This window comes from Pan troglodytes, chromosome 11 (genome assembly GCF_028858775.2).
Source record: "Pan troglodytes isolate AG18354 chromosome 11, NHGRI_mPanTro3-v2.0_pri, whole genome shotgun sequence".
NCBI classification, from domain to species: domain Eukaryota; kingdom Metazoa; phylum Chordata; class Mammalia; order Primates; family Hominidae; genus Pan; species Pan troglodytes.
Window position 1 is genome coordinate 81,948,291 of NC_072409.2, and position 13,914 is coordinate 81,962,204.

At 48.7% G+C, this 13,914-nt stretch overlaps 1 protein-coding gene across 50 annotated transcripts in view; it reads left to right on the forward strand.

Moving 5' to 3' along the window:
- The first annotated feature begins 1,565 nt into the window (after nt 1-1,565).
- Nucleotides 1,566-13,914, forward strand: part of UBAP2 (ubiquitin associated protein 2) — a 130,365-nt gene continuing 118,016 nt past the window's right edge. For 8 of the 50 annotated variants that reach the window (XM_063788675.1, XM_063788668.1, XM_054658760.2 and 5 more), the window contains exon 1: nt 2,189-2,317. The gene's annotated coding sequence lies outside the window, so the exon portion shown is untranslated. Of the gene's footprint in view, nt 1,994-2,176; nt 2,318-13,914 lie in introns of those variants that run through there. The other 42 variants (XM_063788669.1, XM_063788688.1, XM_063788693.1 and 39 more) reach the window with 25 other exon arrangements.

Below are 13,914 nucleotides of genomic sequence, written 5' to 3' on the forward strand. Positions count from 1 at the left end.
GCAGTGGTGCTATCTTGGCTCACTGCAACCTCCACCTCCTGTGTTCAAGTGATTCTCCTACCTTAGCCTCCTGAGTAGCTGGGATTACAGGCGTGTGCCACCACGCCCGGCTAATTTTTTTTTTTTTTTTTTTTTTTTTTTGAGACGAAGTCTTGCTCTGTCGCTCAGGCTGGAGTGCAGTGGCGCGATCTCGAACCACTGCAAACTCCGCACGCCATTCTCCTGCCTCAGCCTCCCGAGTAGCTGGGACTACAGGCGCCCGCCACCACGCCCGGCTAATTTTTTTGTATTTTTAGTAGAGACTGGGTTTCACCGTGTTAGCCAGGATGGTCTCGATCTCCTGACCTCGTGATCGGCCCGCCTCGGCCTCCCAAAGTGTTGGGATTACAGGCGTGAGCCACCGCCCCCGGACATTTTTTTGTATTTTTAACAGAGACGGGGTTTCACCATGTTGGTCAGGCTGGTCTCAAACTCCTGATCTTGTGATCCGTCCTCCTCGGGCTCCCAAAGTGCTGAGATTACAGGTGTGAGCCACCACGCCCGGCAGCATTCTTTAATTCAGATGAATAACAAAGGCTTTATTTGAACTAGATAGGACTGTTTAAGATGTCAATTGTTTTACTTAATAACTAGCAAATTAGTAATTAGCATACTGCCCTGTACAAAGTTCAGTATAAGCTAATTTCCCCTTTCTACCTTACTTAGACCTTTTGGGCCCAATGGGTAGAGTGTGAAAATGATTACTGATACTTACTGAGGGTTTATTATGTGTCAAGCAGGCATTTTACATAACCTCATTTAATTTTCACAAGCCGGTGTAGTGTTATTACAGAGGAAAGCTCCAATTGAGATAAGGCATGCCGGGACTGCAAAGTCCTTGTATGTAACTAGCTTGGGATAAAACAGGCCAGTAAGTAGACCTTGAGAGCTTGTTTAGAGGACCTTGAGAGCTTGTTAACACGGGCGTGCAGCTACTCCTATATCCTTGACTTGTCCTCTTCTATGGGGGATGCTCCTCCTTTTCGACCGAATATGCAGCTTCGGGAGGGACGCACATGGAGAGGTGCGGGAGGAAGGGGCCACCCGCCTAGACAGCCAGATCAGCCGAATCAGCCCTGGGGATCTATGGGGTGACAAGATAGCCAGAACGCCCTCACATCCAAACAGGCCAGTAAATGTAAAATACTTTAAAACACCATGCTACAATTATAAACCATCATCTTATTTATTCGTAATTCTTGGAGTTGACAACAGGTCAGATCCTATTGAGAGGAGGTCATTAATTTTCTAAAGACAGAAAACCTGGGTCTCTTCGGTCAACAAACAACTCTAAGGTTCTTTTTTTTTAATCCTTAAATAGGGAAAATCCTGGACTCAAGGAGTTGATTATATGATATAACAGAAATAAACGGCTGACTTGGTGTAGGCGTTCAGTAGATTCTAGTCTTTTCACCCAGAAGGGGCTTGGGAGGGCAAAAGTAAAACCGCACTGGAAAAGACTAAAAGTGGGCGCACCTTCCGCCTTGCCGAGGCTCTCGCTGCTAGCCGTTGGCGTTTTCCCGCGCAGGGGGCAGGGCGCAGGGGGCAGGGCGCAGAGCGAGCCCAGGAACGTGGGAGCGGAACCCCACCCCCCGCCAGGACTACACCTCCCAGCAGGCACCACGCTCCGCCACCTGGCGGGCGGCATCCAATGGTATTAGTCCTTCAAGCCAGCTTAGTCCGCTTTCCGTCCCGGCCTTCCCTCGGCACTAAGGTCTCTAGGGGGTTCGTCTAGAAGCCCGCTGGAGAAGGGCTGCGGTAGGGGTCGCCTTGGCTGTGCAGCATGTTGGGAGTCGTGGTCCCCTCGTGCAACATTTGGGAGGCCAGGCTTGCCCTGAGTGGTTGGACCACATCACGTGATGAGCACAGGGCGGCCACAGGGGAGTAACCTGTGGTGCTTTGTGAGGTCATCACGGCGCGACGACGAGCTGCAGTTGTGGGCACCTTGTATGCGGTGGGTAATACTCTCCTGATGACTCCGAGTACAATACATATTATCAAGTCTCCCTTATTTGTTCCTTTCTGTGGTCCCCACCTCCACGCGGTTGGCCTCGCGGGGTTGGGGTGGAGGTGGTGGCTAGAAGAGGCTGTGCGCCGCCTAGGCTGGCTCTGAAGCCGCGCACGAGCGACGTGTTGTGGCTCCTCCTTCGCCCGTGACGCGAGGTCACGTGACGGGTTGGGCAGCCTGTGCCGCCGCCGCCGCTTTGTAAGAGGCACATTGGCAGGTAACGAGCGGCGGCGGCGGCAGCGGGTCTTGAGTCCTCCGCGAGCAGCAGCGGTAATTGCCATCCTCTCCCTCTCCTTCCCTGTTCCAGGGCCCTGAGCGCTGCAGCGTGTGCTTTCTAGTTCTGGGTTCAGCTCGTCTGAAACCCCACCGCCTGCAGACTGCCCCGGCGCCCACCCGTGAGGACCGGGCCGAGCTTCACTCGCCAGGTCCACGGTCCCTCTACGTCCAGGCCCGGGCTCCCTCCTTCCTCTTCCCCTCACGTTGCCCTGTGCTTCTTCCTACTTTCCCCCGTCCAGGTCGGCCGGGCCCCACCCAGCCCCAGGGGTGCCTCCCCTCCCCCCTTTCGGGTTTCTGCCCTGGAGGGTGTGGTTTTCTCTCCCACCTCGGTGCCTGCCAGTAGACTGGAGCTTCCCCGCCACGCTGTCGGTCCCATCTCATCACTTTTCCGCTTTCACGCCCGTAGCTAGTCTTGGGACTGGCCCTGTTATAGTCCCAACTTATGCGCTCTCTAACCTTTCCTGGCTTACCCGGAGTCACAGTTCAGTTCTACTTCTTTTCAATTCTATAGGGCATTGGTCTCAATTGGGACTCAGTTTTCCTCCACACCCGCCGTTCCTGTAGTCTGGTTATATCACAGTTCATTATTTAATGTAGGTTTTTGAGCGCTTTGTAAACCGCAAAGCTCGCTCTGTTAATAATACATACTCAAAATGTTATTCTTTCATTGGTGCATTACAACTCAGTTCTGTTTGCCTCTGAATCACTTTCCCACTCGGCTTTTCCACATTTTCCCCTGAGTTTTTAGTCTAATTAGTTGCCCACGCATCTCAACTGTCACCACTCTGGTCTCTAATGCTTGCTCGCTTTAGGGGTTGATCCCATCATTATTACTGTTATTTCCTGTTTGATGTAATCCAGTCATTTACTACCACTTCTATTGGATATTGTTTTTACCTCACATTCAAGGAAGGTATATGGTTTGCCAGTATTTAGGCTTATTATCTTTCTACAGCACCAGTGTATCCTCACAGTTGAGAGATTTTAAAAAATTACTATTAATTTTAGAGATATGGTCTCCATATGTTGCCCAGGCTGGCCTCCAGCTCCTGGGTTTAAGCGATTCTTTCACCTCAGCCTCCTGAGTATCTGGGATTACAGGTGTGCACCACGGTGCTCAGCTAGTTGAGGGTTTTTTCAGGTCTCCATAAGGTATCCAAAGATTATCTTTTATTTGAAGGGCATATAATTTCTTGGGTGAACCCAGTTCTTATATTCCTCTTCCGTTGTGACAGCACTTTTTTCAACAAGGGGTATGCGACTAGTTATTGCATTCCTCACTTTTCACTGTGAATTGTGTATCCGTTTTAGTGCCAGTTTGTGAAAGGTGGAAGGAAGTTGAACATGATACCTAAGCTATCCCGTATCCTACATTGGTGTGTTCCCCTTTTACCTCAGGAAAGGGAATGTATTCCACTCCCTGGAGATGATAGTTTCTTTCAGTACACTCACCTGTGGAGCCCCTTCGCTAGGGTTGTCCTTCCATTGCTTTGAAGGCTTCTCTTATCATTAGGCAGAAGTGATTAGTTTCCCAAACTGCCCTTTTGCTTGCTGCCAGCGTACTCCTGATTTTCCTACTTATGGCTAGTTGATACGTGTGACGAGAGATTTTCCCACAGCGCTGATTTCCCCCATTTGCTTCCCTGTTGCCTCTCACCCTCAATAATTATGAAACCTTTCAGAGAAGGAAGGTTTTTGTTGTGATTGAAATATGCCCGAAAGTGGTGGCATGGGAGAGAATGAGGCCATGGGAAAGGGTTGTGGTAATTGCCTCTCCTGCCTGTTTCCTGCTGCTCTGGTTTCCTCTGTCCTCCCTTTAAATGTGGGCTGGATCAGCAGTAGTCACATGGAGTTGCCTTTAGAACTATATTGGAACAACAATAACACCTCTGCTTCCCTTTCCTGGTTACTAGTGCAGTCTATGTAGTGATCACCAGGAGTGTCTCTCTTAGTATTAGCCTGAGTGACTTTTATTGTATGGGGAGAAATGGTGTGAGAACATGGAGACTAATAGGTTTATTTCAGTATGTACTTGTATTGTGATGGGAACTGGTCCCGGTATCTACCCTCTTAAGTATAAAATATGTGTAGAAAGTACAAACCTTTCTTGAAGGTTTGGAGTGGTCTGAAGTGAAGCCTTTTTTTTTTTTTTTTTTTTTTTTTTTTTTTTTTTTTGAGATGGAGTCTCGTTCTGTTGCCCAGGCTGGAGTGCAGTGGTCTGATCTCAGCTCACTGCAAGCTCCGCCTCCTGGGTTCACGCCATTCTCCTGGCTCAGCCTCCCGAGTAGCTGGCACTACAGGCACCCACCACCACGCCCGGCTAATTTTTTGTATTTTTCAGTAGAGATGGGGTTTCATTGTGTTAGCCGGGATGGTCTTGATCTCCTGACCCCGTGATCCGCCCGCCTCCCAGAGTGCTGGGATTACAGGCGTGAGCCACCCCGCCCGGCATGAAGCCTTTACTTCTAAAATGTTAGCTTTGAATTGTTGATTTCCCAGTCCTCTTTTTTTTTTTTTTTTTAAATGATGACTTATTGTTAAGATTTCCTTTGTTAATAAGACACTTTGTGGGGTTGGGGGGTGGGGGTGGTTAAGTATATTAGCAAGGGTTAATGCCTGCTCTAAAGAAGCAGTCTGCAGGCATTTACAGATTGTAAGGTTCTCTGCCCTTAAGCACATCTGTCTTTATTTTTCCTTGTGAGAAACCTGTATGTCAGCAAATACCCGTTCATTCTTAGTTGTTATTTTGAGTAAATGGAGCTCTTAGTTGTTATTTTGAGTAAATGGAGCGTTCTTAAAAGCTAAGTGTTATGGTACCCATGGTGTTGACTGGTAAGTTAGTAGATCTCTGATAGATTTTAGAAGCAGCCGTTTTTTCCAAAGAGTGGGAGATATAACCTGAAGGAAGGCAAAGAGAGGGAGGACATGTAGGGAATATCACCATGTAATCTTTGTGGTAGATTTTGAAGTAATTTTGCCCCAACTATCAAGTATTTAGGAATAGGATCCTTTTTTTACTAACTCAAAGAATCAAATTTATCAGATTAGTTTTTACAATTTTAATGTAAACCACTTATGCTGATATTTCCTGCTGAGTTTACTTGACATTTTTTAAGTTTCTCAAAGATGCTCCTTAAAAATTTTCTTTTGTGACTGGGCACGGTGGCTCATGTCTGTAATCCCAGCACTTTGGGAGGCCGAGGCGGGCGGGTCACGAGGTCGGGAGTTCGAGAGTAACCTAACCAACATGGTGAAACCCCGTCTCTACTAAAAATACAAAAATGAGCCTGGTGTGGTGGCGTGTGCCTGTAGTCCCAGCTGCTCCAGAGGCTGAGGCAGTAGAATTGCTTGAACCCGGGAGGCGGAGGTTGCTGTGAGCCATGTGCCATTGGACTTCATCCAGCCTGGATGGAGCAAGACTCCGTCTCAAAAAAAAAATTTTTTTTTAATTTTTATTTTTTTCTACCCATTTTTTTTTTTTTTTTTTTTTTGAAGACAGTCTCACTGTTGCCCAAATTGGAGTGCAGTGGTGCAATCTCGGCTCACTTCAAGCTCCGCCTTCTGGGTTCATGCCATTCTCCTGCCTCAGCCTCCCGAGTACCTGGGACTACTGGCGCCTGCCGCCACGCCCGGCTAATTTTTTGTATTTTTATTAGAGACGGGGTTTAATAGTGTTAGCCAGATGGTCTCGATCTCCTAACCTCGTGATCCGCCCGCCTCGGCCTCCCAAAGTGCTGGGATTACAGGGGTGAGCCATGGCGCCCAGCCTTTTTTTACCCGTTTGTAAACAATGTTTGATAAGTTTCCATTTTTTGATAACTCATTTTCATGCTGGACATAGCATAATTGAATTGGAATCCAGTTAACTATTTGGATTTGAAGTATGAAATAGGGCTCACATTAAGGAGTAGAGTAGGTGTTTTATTTAAGACTAGGTAATACTCTTCATTTATTTATTTATTTACAGATGGAGTCTCGCTCTGTCACCCAGGTTGGAGTGCAGTGGTGCGATCTTCGCCCACTGCAACCTCTGCCCACCGGGTTCAAGCGATGGTCCTGCCTCAGCCTCCTGAGTAGCTGGGGTTACAGGCGCCTGCCAACACACTTGGCTAATTTTTGTAATTTTAGTAGAGATGGGATTTCACCATGTTGGCCATATTGGTCTTGGAACTCCTGACCTCAGGTGATCCGCCTGCCTTGGCCTCCCAAAGTGCTGGGATTACGGGCGTGAGCCACCACACCTGGCTTCTTCTTTTATTTTTATTTTCTTGAGACAGTCTTTCTCTGTTGCCCAGGCTGGAGTGCTGTGGTGCCTTGGCTCACTGTAACCTCTGCCTCCCTGGCTTAAGTGATTCTTGTGCCTCAACTTCCCAAGCAGCTGGGACTACAGGCATGCATCACCACGCCCAGCTAATTTTTTTTTTTTTTTCCGAGATGGAGTCTTGCTCTGTTGCCCAGGCTGGAGTGCAGTGGCGCTATCTCGGCTCACTGCAAGCTCCGCCTCCCAGGTTCACGCCATTCTCCTGCCTCAGCCTCCCGAGTAGCTGGGACTACAGGCGTGTGCTGTCAAGCCTGGCTAATTTTTTGTATTTTTAGTAGAGACAAGGTTTCACCGTGTTAGCCAGGATGGTCTTGATCTCCTGACCTCGTGCGTGATCTGCCCGCCTCGGCCTCCCAAAGTTCTGGGATTACAGGCGTGAGCCACCGCGCCCGGCTAATTTTTTTTTTTTTTTTTTTTGAGATGGAGTTTCATTCTGTCACCCAGGCCAGAGTGCAGTGGTGTGATCTCTGTTCACTGCAACCTCCGCCTACTGGGTTCAAGCGATTAGCCTGCCACCATGCTCTGATAATTTTTGTACTTTTTGTAGAGAGAGGATTTTGTCATTTTGGCCATGCTGGTTTTGAACTCCTGACCTCAGGTGATCCACCTGCTTCGGCCTCCCAAAGTGCTGAGATTACAGTTGTGGACCACTGTGCCTGGCCTTTTTTTTCCCCCCTAAAACATGGAGTATATGTTTAAAAAAAAAAAAAGTTGGAGCCTGGCTGCATGGCTCCTGCGTGTAATTCCAACGCTTTGGGAGGCTGAGGTGGAAGGATTTCTTGAGCAGGAGTTCGAGACCAGCGTGGGCAATATAGTGAGACCCTGTCTCTATAAAAAAAAAATGTAAAAATTAACTGGGCATGATTGCATGTACCCAGAGTCCCATCTACTTGTGAGGCTGAGGTGGGAGGATCGCTTGAGTCCAGGAGGTTGAGGCCACAGTGAGCTATGATTGTGCCATTGCACTCCAGCTTGGGTGACAGAGTGAGACCCTATCTCAATAAATAAATAGGATCATACTTGGCATACTTGCTGATTTTTATTGAAAAATACAGCATAGTTTGGGTGTGGTGGCTCATGCCTGTAATCCCAGCACTTTGGGAGGCCGAGGCAGGTGAATCACTTGAGCCCAGGAGTTGGAGAGCAGCTTAGACAATGTGGCAAAACCCTGTCTTTACTAAAAATACAAAAATTAGCTGGGCGTGGTGTGCTTGTAGTCCCAGCTACTCAGGAGGCTGAGGTTGGAGGATTGCTTAAGCCTGGGTGGTTGAGACTGCAGTGGGCTGTGATTGTGCCACTGCACTTCAGCCTGGGTGACAGACCCTGTCTCAGAAGAAAAACCCAAAAAACAGCATACATACCGTAGATGATATATGAGGCATAAAAACATGTAGAGTTGTCATTGTATAACGTAGAAGGTGGTTGGGGGTAAACACATATGTAGAGTTGTTTTTTTTGGAGACAGGGTTTTGCTTTGTTGCCCAGGATGGAGTGTCTTGGCATGATCATGGCTCACTGCAGCCTCTATCTCCCAGGATTAAGGCATCCTCCCATCTCAGCCTCCTGAGTAGCTTGGACCACAGGGATGCATCACCATGCTCAGCTAATTTTTCTTTTTGTAGAGAGAAGTCTTGCTATGTTGCCCAGGCTGGTCTCTTAGGCTAAAGTGATCTTCTTGCCTTGGCCTACTAAAGTGCTGAGATTACAGGTGTGAGCTTAATGCCTGGCCCCATATGTAAAATTAAAAAAAAAAGTAAAATGAACAACCAAGAAATAGGACATTACTGCTACCTGGAAGTCTCCTGTGTATGCCAGCTCCCAAGGCATTTCTTTTCGCTTTCCTTGAGGTAACCATTACCCTACATTATAGGTTTACTATTCGTTTGTGTTGTTGTTTTAAAATAGAGACAAGGTCTAGCTATGTTGCCCAGGGTGGTCTTGAACTCCTGGACTCAAGTGATCCTCCTGCTTGGCCTCCCAGAGTCCTGGGATTATGGGTATGAGTCACTCTGCAGGTTCTACTGTTCCTTTTTTTTTTTGAGACGGAGTCTTGCACTATCGCCTGGGCTGAAGTGTAGTGGCCCGATCTCAGCTCACTGCAACCTCCACCTCCCAAGTTCAAGCGAATCTCCAGCCTCCATCTCCCGAGTAGCTCGGATTATAGGTGCCCGCCACCACGCCTGGCTAATTTTTTGTATTTTTGGTAGAGATGGGGTTTCACTGTGTTGGCCAGGCTGGTCTCAAACTCCTGACCTCATGATCCGCCCACCTGAGCTCCCAAAGTGCTGGGATTACAGGCATGAGCCACCGCCCCAGCCTACTGTTACTTTTTTACAATAATTTTACCTTATATGTATATCCATAAGCAACATATGGTTTAATAGTGCCCATTTTCAGTCTTATTCTCAATGTAAGAATTGTATGATTCTTCTGATGCTTGATTCTTTCACTCTTACATGCTTGAGATTTATCCATGTTGATTTCTTTTTTTTTGAGATAGGGTCTCAGTCTGTTGCTCAGGCTGGAGTACAGTGGCTTGATCTTGGCTCACTGCAACATTCACCTCCCGGGTTCAAGCGATTCTCCTTCCTCAGCCTCCCAAATAGCTGGGACTACAGGTGCCCGCCACCATGCCTGGCTAATTTTTGTATTTTTTGGTAGAGACGGGGTTTCCTTGTGTTAGCCAGGCTGGTCTCGAACTCTTGACCTCAGGTGATCTGCCTGCTTCGGCCTCCCAAAGTTCTGGTATTACAGTCATGAGCCACTGCACCCAGCCCCCATGTAGATTTCTTTTTTCTTTGTTTTGTTTTATAAGACGGAGTCTTGCTCTTTTGCCCAGGCTGGAATGCCAGTGGCACGATCTCGGCTTCTCAGCTCACTGCAGCCTCTGCCTCCTGGGTTCAAGCAATTCTCCTGCCTCGGCCTCCCGAGTAGCTGGGATTACAGACACCTGCCACCATGCTCAGCTAATTTTTGTATTCTTAGTAGAGACGGGGTTTCACCATGTTGGCCAGGCTGGTCATGGACTCTTGTTTTTTTTTTTGTTTTTTTTTTGAGATGGAGTTTGCTCTTGTTGCCCAGGCTAGAGTGCAATGGTGCGATCTTGGCTCACTACAACCTCTGCCTCCTGGGTTCAAGCAATTCTCCTGCCTCAGCCTCCCAAGTAGCTGGGATTACAGGCAGGCACCACCATGCCTGGCTACTTTTTTTTTTTTTTTGCATTTTTAGTAGAGCTGTGGTTTCACAATGTTGGGCAGGCTGGTCTCGAACTCCTGACCTCCAGCGATCTGCCCACCTCGGCCTCCCAAAGTGCCGGGATTACAGGTGTTAGCCATCGCGCCCGGCCCGTTGATTTCTTATAGTAGTATGAGGTTACATTGTAAGGATGTGCCATATGTTGTCTATTTCATTGTTGATGGATACTTGTCTCATTTCCAGTTTTTTGAGATTACCAATTGTACTTGTCCTCATGTGGACATTTGCCACCCTGCCCACAACAAACAAAGTCCATTTTCTCAAGACTACATAACTGAGAGTGGAATTTTTGGTTTGTATGTAGGGTATGTGTAACTTTACTAAGTAATGCTAAAGTGTTTTCCACATGTTGCACAGTTGTTCTCAGGCTTGTCAGCTGAACCACAGAACACAGAAAGTTGAGTGACTATTTTCTCAAATCTGTCAAGGATGGTACATAATGAATTTCATTCTAGGTGTCTGGAAAAAGTTCAGCTTATACACACAGTGGATGCCCTAAGAATTGGGAATTCATTCTCAAAGACTGAGTGGTTTAAGAGTTCTACATCCTTGCCAACATTTTATGTTGCCTTTTTAGTTTTAGCCAATTGTAGTGGGATGTTCTAGATATATCTTTCATGAACGCCACATAGCTGGATTTTGCTTTAAGTTAGCAACTTGCTAACTTCTTTTTAATTAATTAGAGTGTATCGCTATGTTGGCTGGGCTGGTCGTGAACTCCTGGGCTCAAGTGATCTTCCCACCTCACCCTCACAAAGTGCTGGGATTGTAGGAGTGAGCCATCAGCTAACCTCTTTAACTAGAGCATGGAGACCATTCATATCTGTTGTAATTACAGATATTTTGGATATATGTCTGCCATTATATTTAGTCTTCTAGTTGGCTGGCCTGTGTGTTTGTTTTCTGTCCCTTTTGCTTTTTTTTTTTTTTGAGACAGAGTCTCATTCTGTCACCCAGGCTGGAGTGCAATGGCGTGGGCTCGGCTCACTGCAACCTCCGCCTCCCGAGTTTAAGGGATTCTTCTGCCCCAGCCTCCCTAGTAGCTGGGACTACAGGCACGTGCCACCACACCTGGCTAATTTTTTTTTGTGTGTGTGAGACGGAGTCTAGCTCTTGTCGCCCAGGCTAGTGTGCAATGGCGTGATCTTGGCTCAACGCAACCTCCGCCTCCTGGGTTCAAGTGATTCTCCTGCCTCAGCCTCCCAAGTAGCTGGGATTACAGGCATGTGCCACCATGCCCGGCTAATTTTGTACTTTTAGTAGAGGCGGGGTTTCTTCATGTTCATCAGGCTGGTCTTGAACTCCCGACCTCAGGTGATCGCCCGCCTCGGCCTCCCAAAGTGTTGGGATTACAGACGTGAGCCACCGTGTGCGGCTTGTATTTTTTTTTTTTTTTTTTTTTAGTATTTATTGATCATTCTTGGGTGTTTCTCGCAGAGGGGGATTTGGCAGGGTCATAGGACAATAGTGGAGGGAAGGTCAGCAGATGAACACTGCGGAAGGCCGCAGGGACCTCTGCCTAGGAAAACCAGAGACCCTTGTTCACTTGTTTATCTGCAGTGTTCGTGTCCCTGGGTACTTGAGATTAGGGAGTGGTGATGACTCTTAACTGCCTTCAAGCATCTGTTTAACAAAGCACATCTTGCACCGCCCTTTATCCATTTAACCCTGAGTGGACACAGCACATGTTTCAGAGAGCACGGGGTTGGGGGTAAGGTTATAGATTAACAGCATCCCAAGGCAGAAGAATTTTTCTTAGTACAGAACAAAATGGAGTCTCCTATGTCTACTTCTTTCTACACAGACACAGCAACAATCTGATTTCTCTATCTTTTCCCCACATTTCCCCCTTTTCTATTCGACAAAACCGCCATCGTCATCATGGCCCGTTCTCAATGAGCTGTTGGGTACACCTCCCAGATGAGGTGGTGGCCGGGCAGAGGGGCTCCTCACTTCCCAGAAGGGGTGGCCGGGCAGAGGCGCCCCCCCACCTCCCGGATGGGGCGGTGGCCAGGCGGAGGTGCCCCCCACCTCCCCAACGGGGCGGCTGGCCGGGCGGGGGCTGCCCCCCACCTCCCTCCCGGACGGGGCAGCTGGCTGGGTGGGGGCTGCCCCCCACCTCCTGGACGGGCCGGCTGCCGGGCGGAGACGCTCCTCACTTCCCAGACGGGGTGGCTGCCGGGCGGAGGGGCTCCTCACTTCCCAGATGGGGCGGCTGCTGGGCAGAGGGGCTCCTCACTTCTCAGACGGGTCGGCCAGGCAGAGACGCTCCTCAACTCCCAGACGGGGTCGCGGTCGGGCAGAGGCGCTCCTCACATCCCAGATGGGGTGGCGGGGCAGAGGCGCTCCCCACATCCCAGACGGGGTGGCGGGGCAGAGGCGCTCCCCACATCTCAGACGATGGGCGGCCGGGCAGAGACGCTCCTCACTTCCTAGACGGGATGGCGGCCAGGAAGAGGCGCTCCTCACTTCCCAGTCTGGGCAGCAGGGCAGAGGGGCTCCTCACATCCCAGATGATGGGCGGCCAGGCAGAGACGCTCCTCACTTCCCAGACGGGGTGGTGGCCAGGCAGAGGCTACAATCTCGGCACTTTGGGAGGCCAAGGCAGGCGGCTGGGAGGTGGAGGTTGTAGCGAGCCGAGATCACGCCACTGCACTCCAGCCTGGGCAACATTGAGCACTGAGTTAATGAGACTCTGTCTGCAATCCCGGCACCTCAGGAGGCCTAGGCTGGCAGATCACTCGCGGTTAGCAGCTGGAGACCAGCCCGGCCAACACAGCGAAACCCCGTCTCCACCAAAAAAATACGAAAACCAGTCAGGTGTGGCGGCGCGTGCCTGCAATCCCAGGCACTTGGCAGGCTGAGGCAGGAGAATCAGGCAGGGAGGTTGCAGTGAGCCGAGATGGCGGCAGTACAGTCCAGCTTTGGCTTGGCATCAGAGGGAGACCGTGGGGAGAGGGGAGGCATGTATTTTTAATAGAGACAGAGTTTCACTATGTTGGCCAGGCTGGTCTTGAACTCCTGACCTCATGATCTTCCCACCTCAGCCTCTCAAAGTGCTGGGATTACAGGCAGGAGCCACCGTGCCCGACCTTTTTTTTTTTCTTTTTTTGAGATAAGGTCTCACTCTGTCACCCAGGCTGGAGTGCAGTGGTGCAATCCTAGCTCACTGCAGCCTTGAACTCCCCGTGCTCAGATGATCCACCTTAGCCTCTTGGGTACCTGGGACTACAGATTTGTGCCACTGTGCCTAGCTAATTTTTTTTTTTTTTTTTTTTTTTGTAGAGACAGGGTTTCATCATATTGCACAGGCTGGTCTTCAACTTCTGGGTTCAAGTGCTCACCTCAGCCTCCCAAAGTGTTGGGATTATAGGCGTGAGCAGCTGCTGTAGGCCCACAAAATGTATTTTTATAGCCTCTTTCCCATCCAGTCAGGGTTTCTGTATTTACATATTGTCACTGAAGTATTTTTATAGCCTCTTTTCCCATCCAGTCAGGGTTTGTGTATTTACATATTGTGACTGAAGTACACTACTGAATGATAATCTTTTTCTCAGATGATTATTTTCTCAATTATTTATCAGATACAATTGCCAGTCAGGTCATCTGATAAGAAATAACTACTGCTGTTACTTAGTTCAGGTAATTTTCATCAGTGCTAAGTAAATTGCTAATTTATTGTAGGATAAAATGTAACTTTTTGGGGCTTTTGGAAAGTCTAAAAATATGTATTCCATGACTGCTATGCCAACCCTAAGTTTTGAAACACTGATGAAAGTTTCCTTTGATTTGTGGGAGTGAGGCAACAATTACATTAGTAAAAACTTAAGGTAGTATATGGGCTGGGCACAGTGGCTCTCTCCTGTAATCCCAACTCTTTGGGAGACCAAGGCAAGTGGATCACTTGAGGTCAGGCGTTTGAGACCAGCCTGGCCAACATGGTGAAACCCTACCTCTACCAAAAAATACAAAAATTAGCTGGGTGTGGGCTGGGCGCGGTGGCTCACGCCTGTAA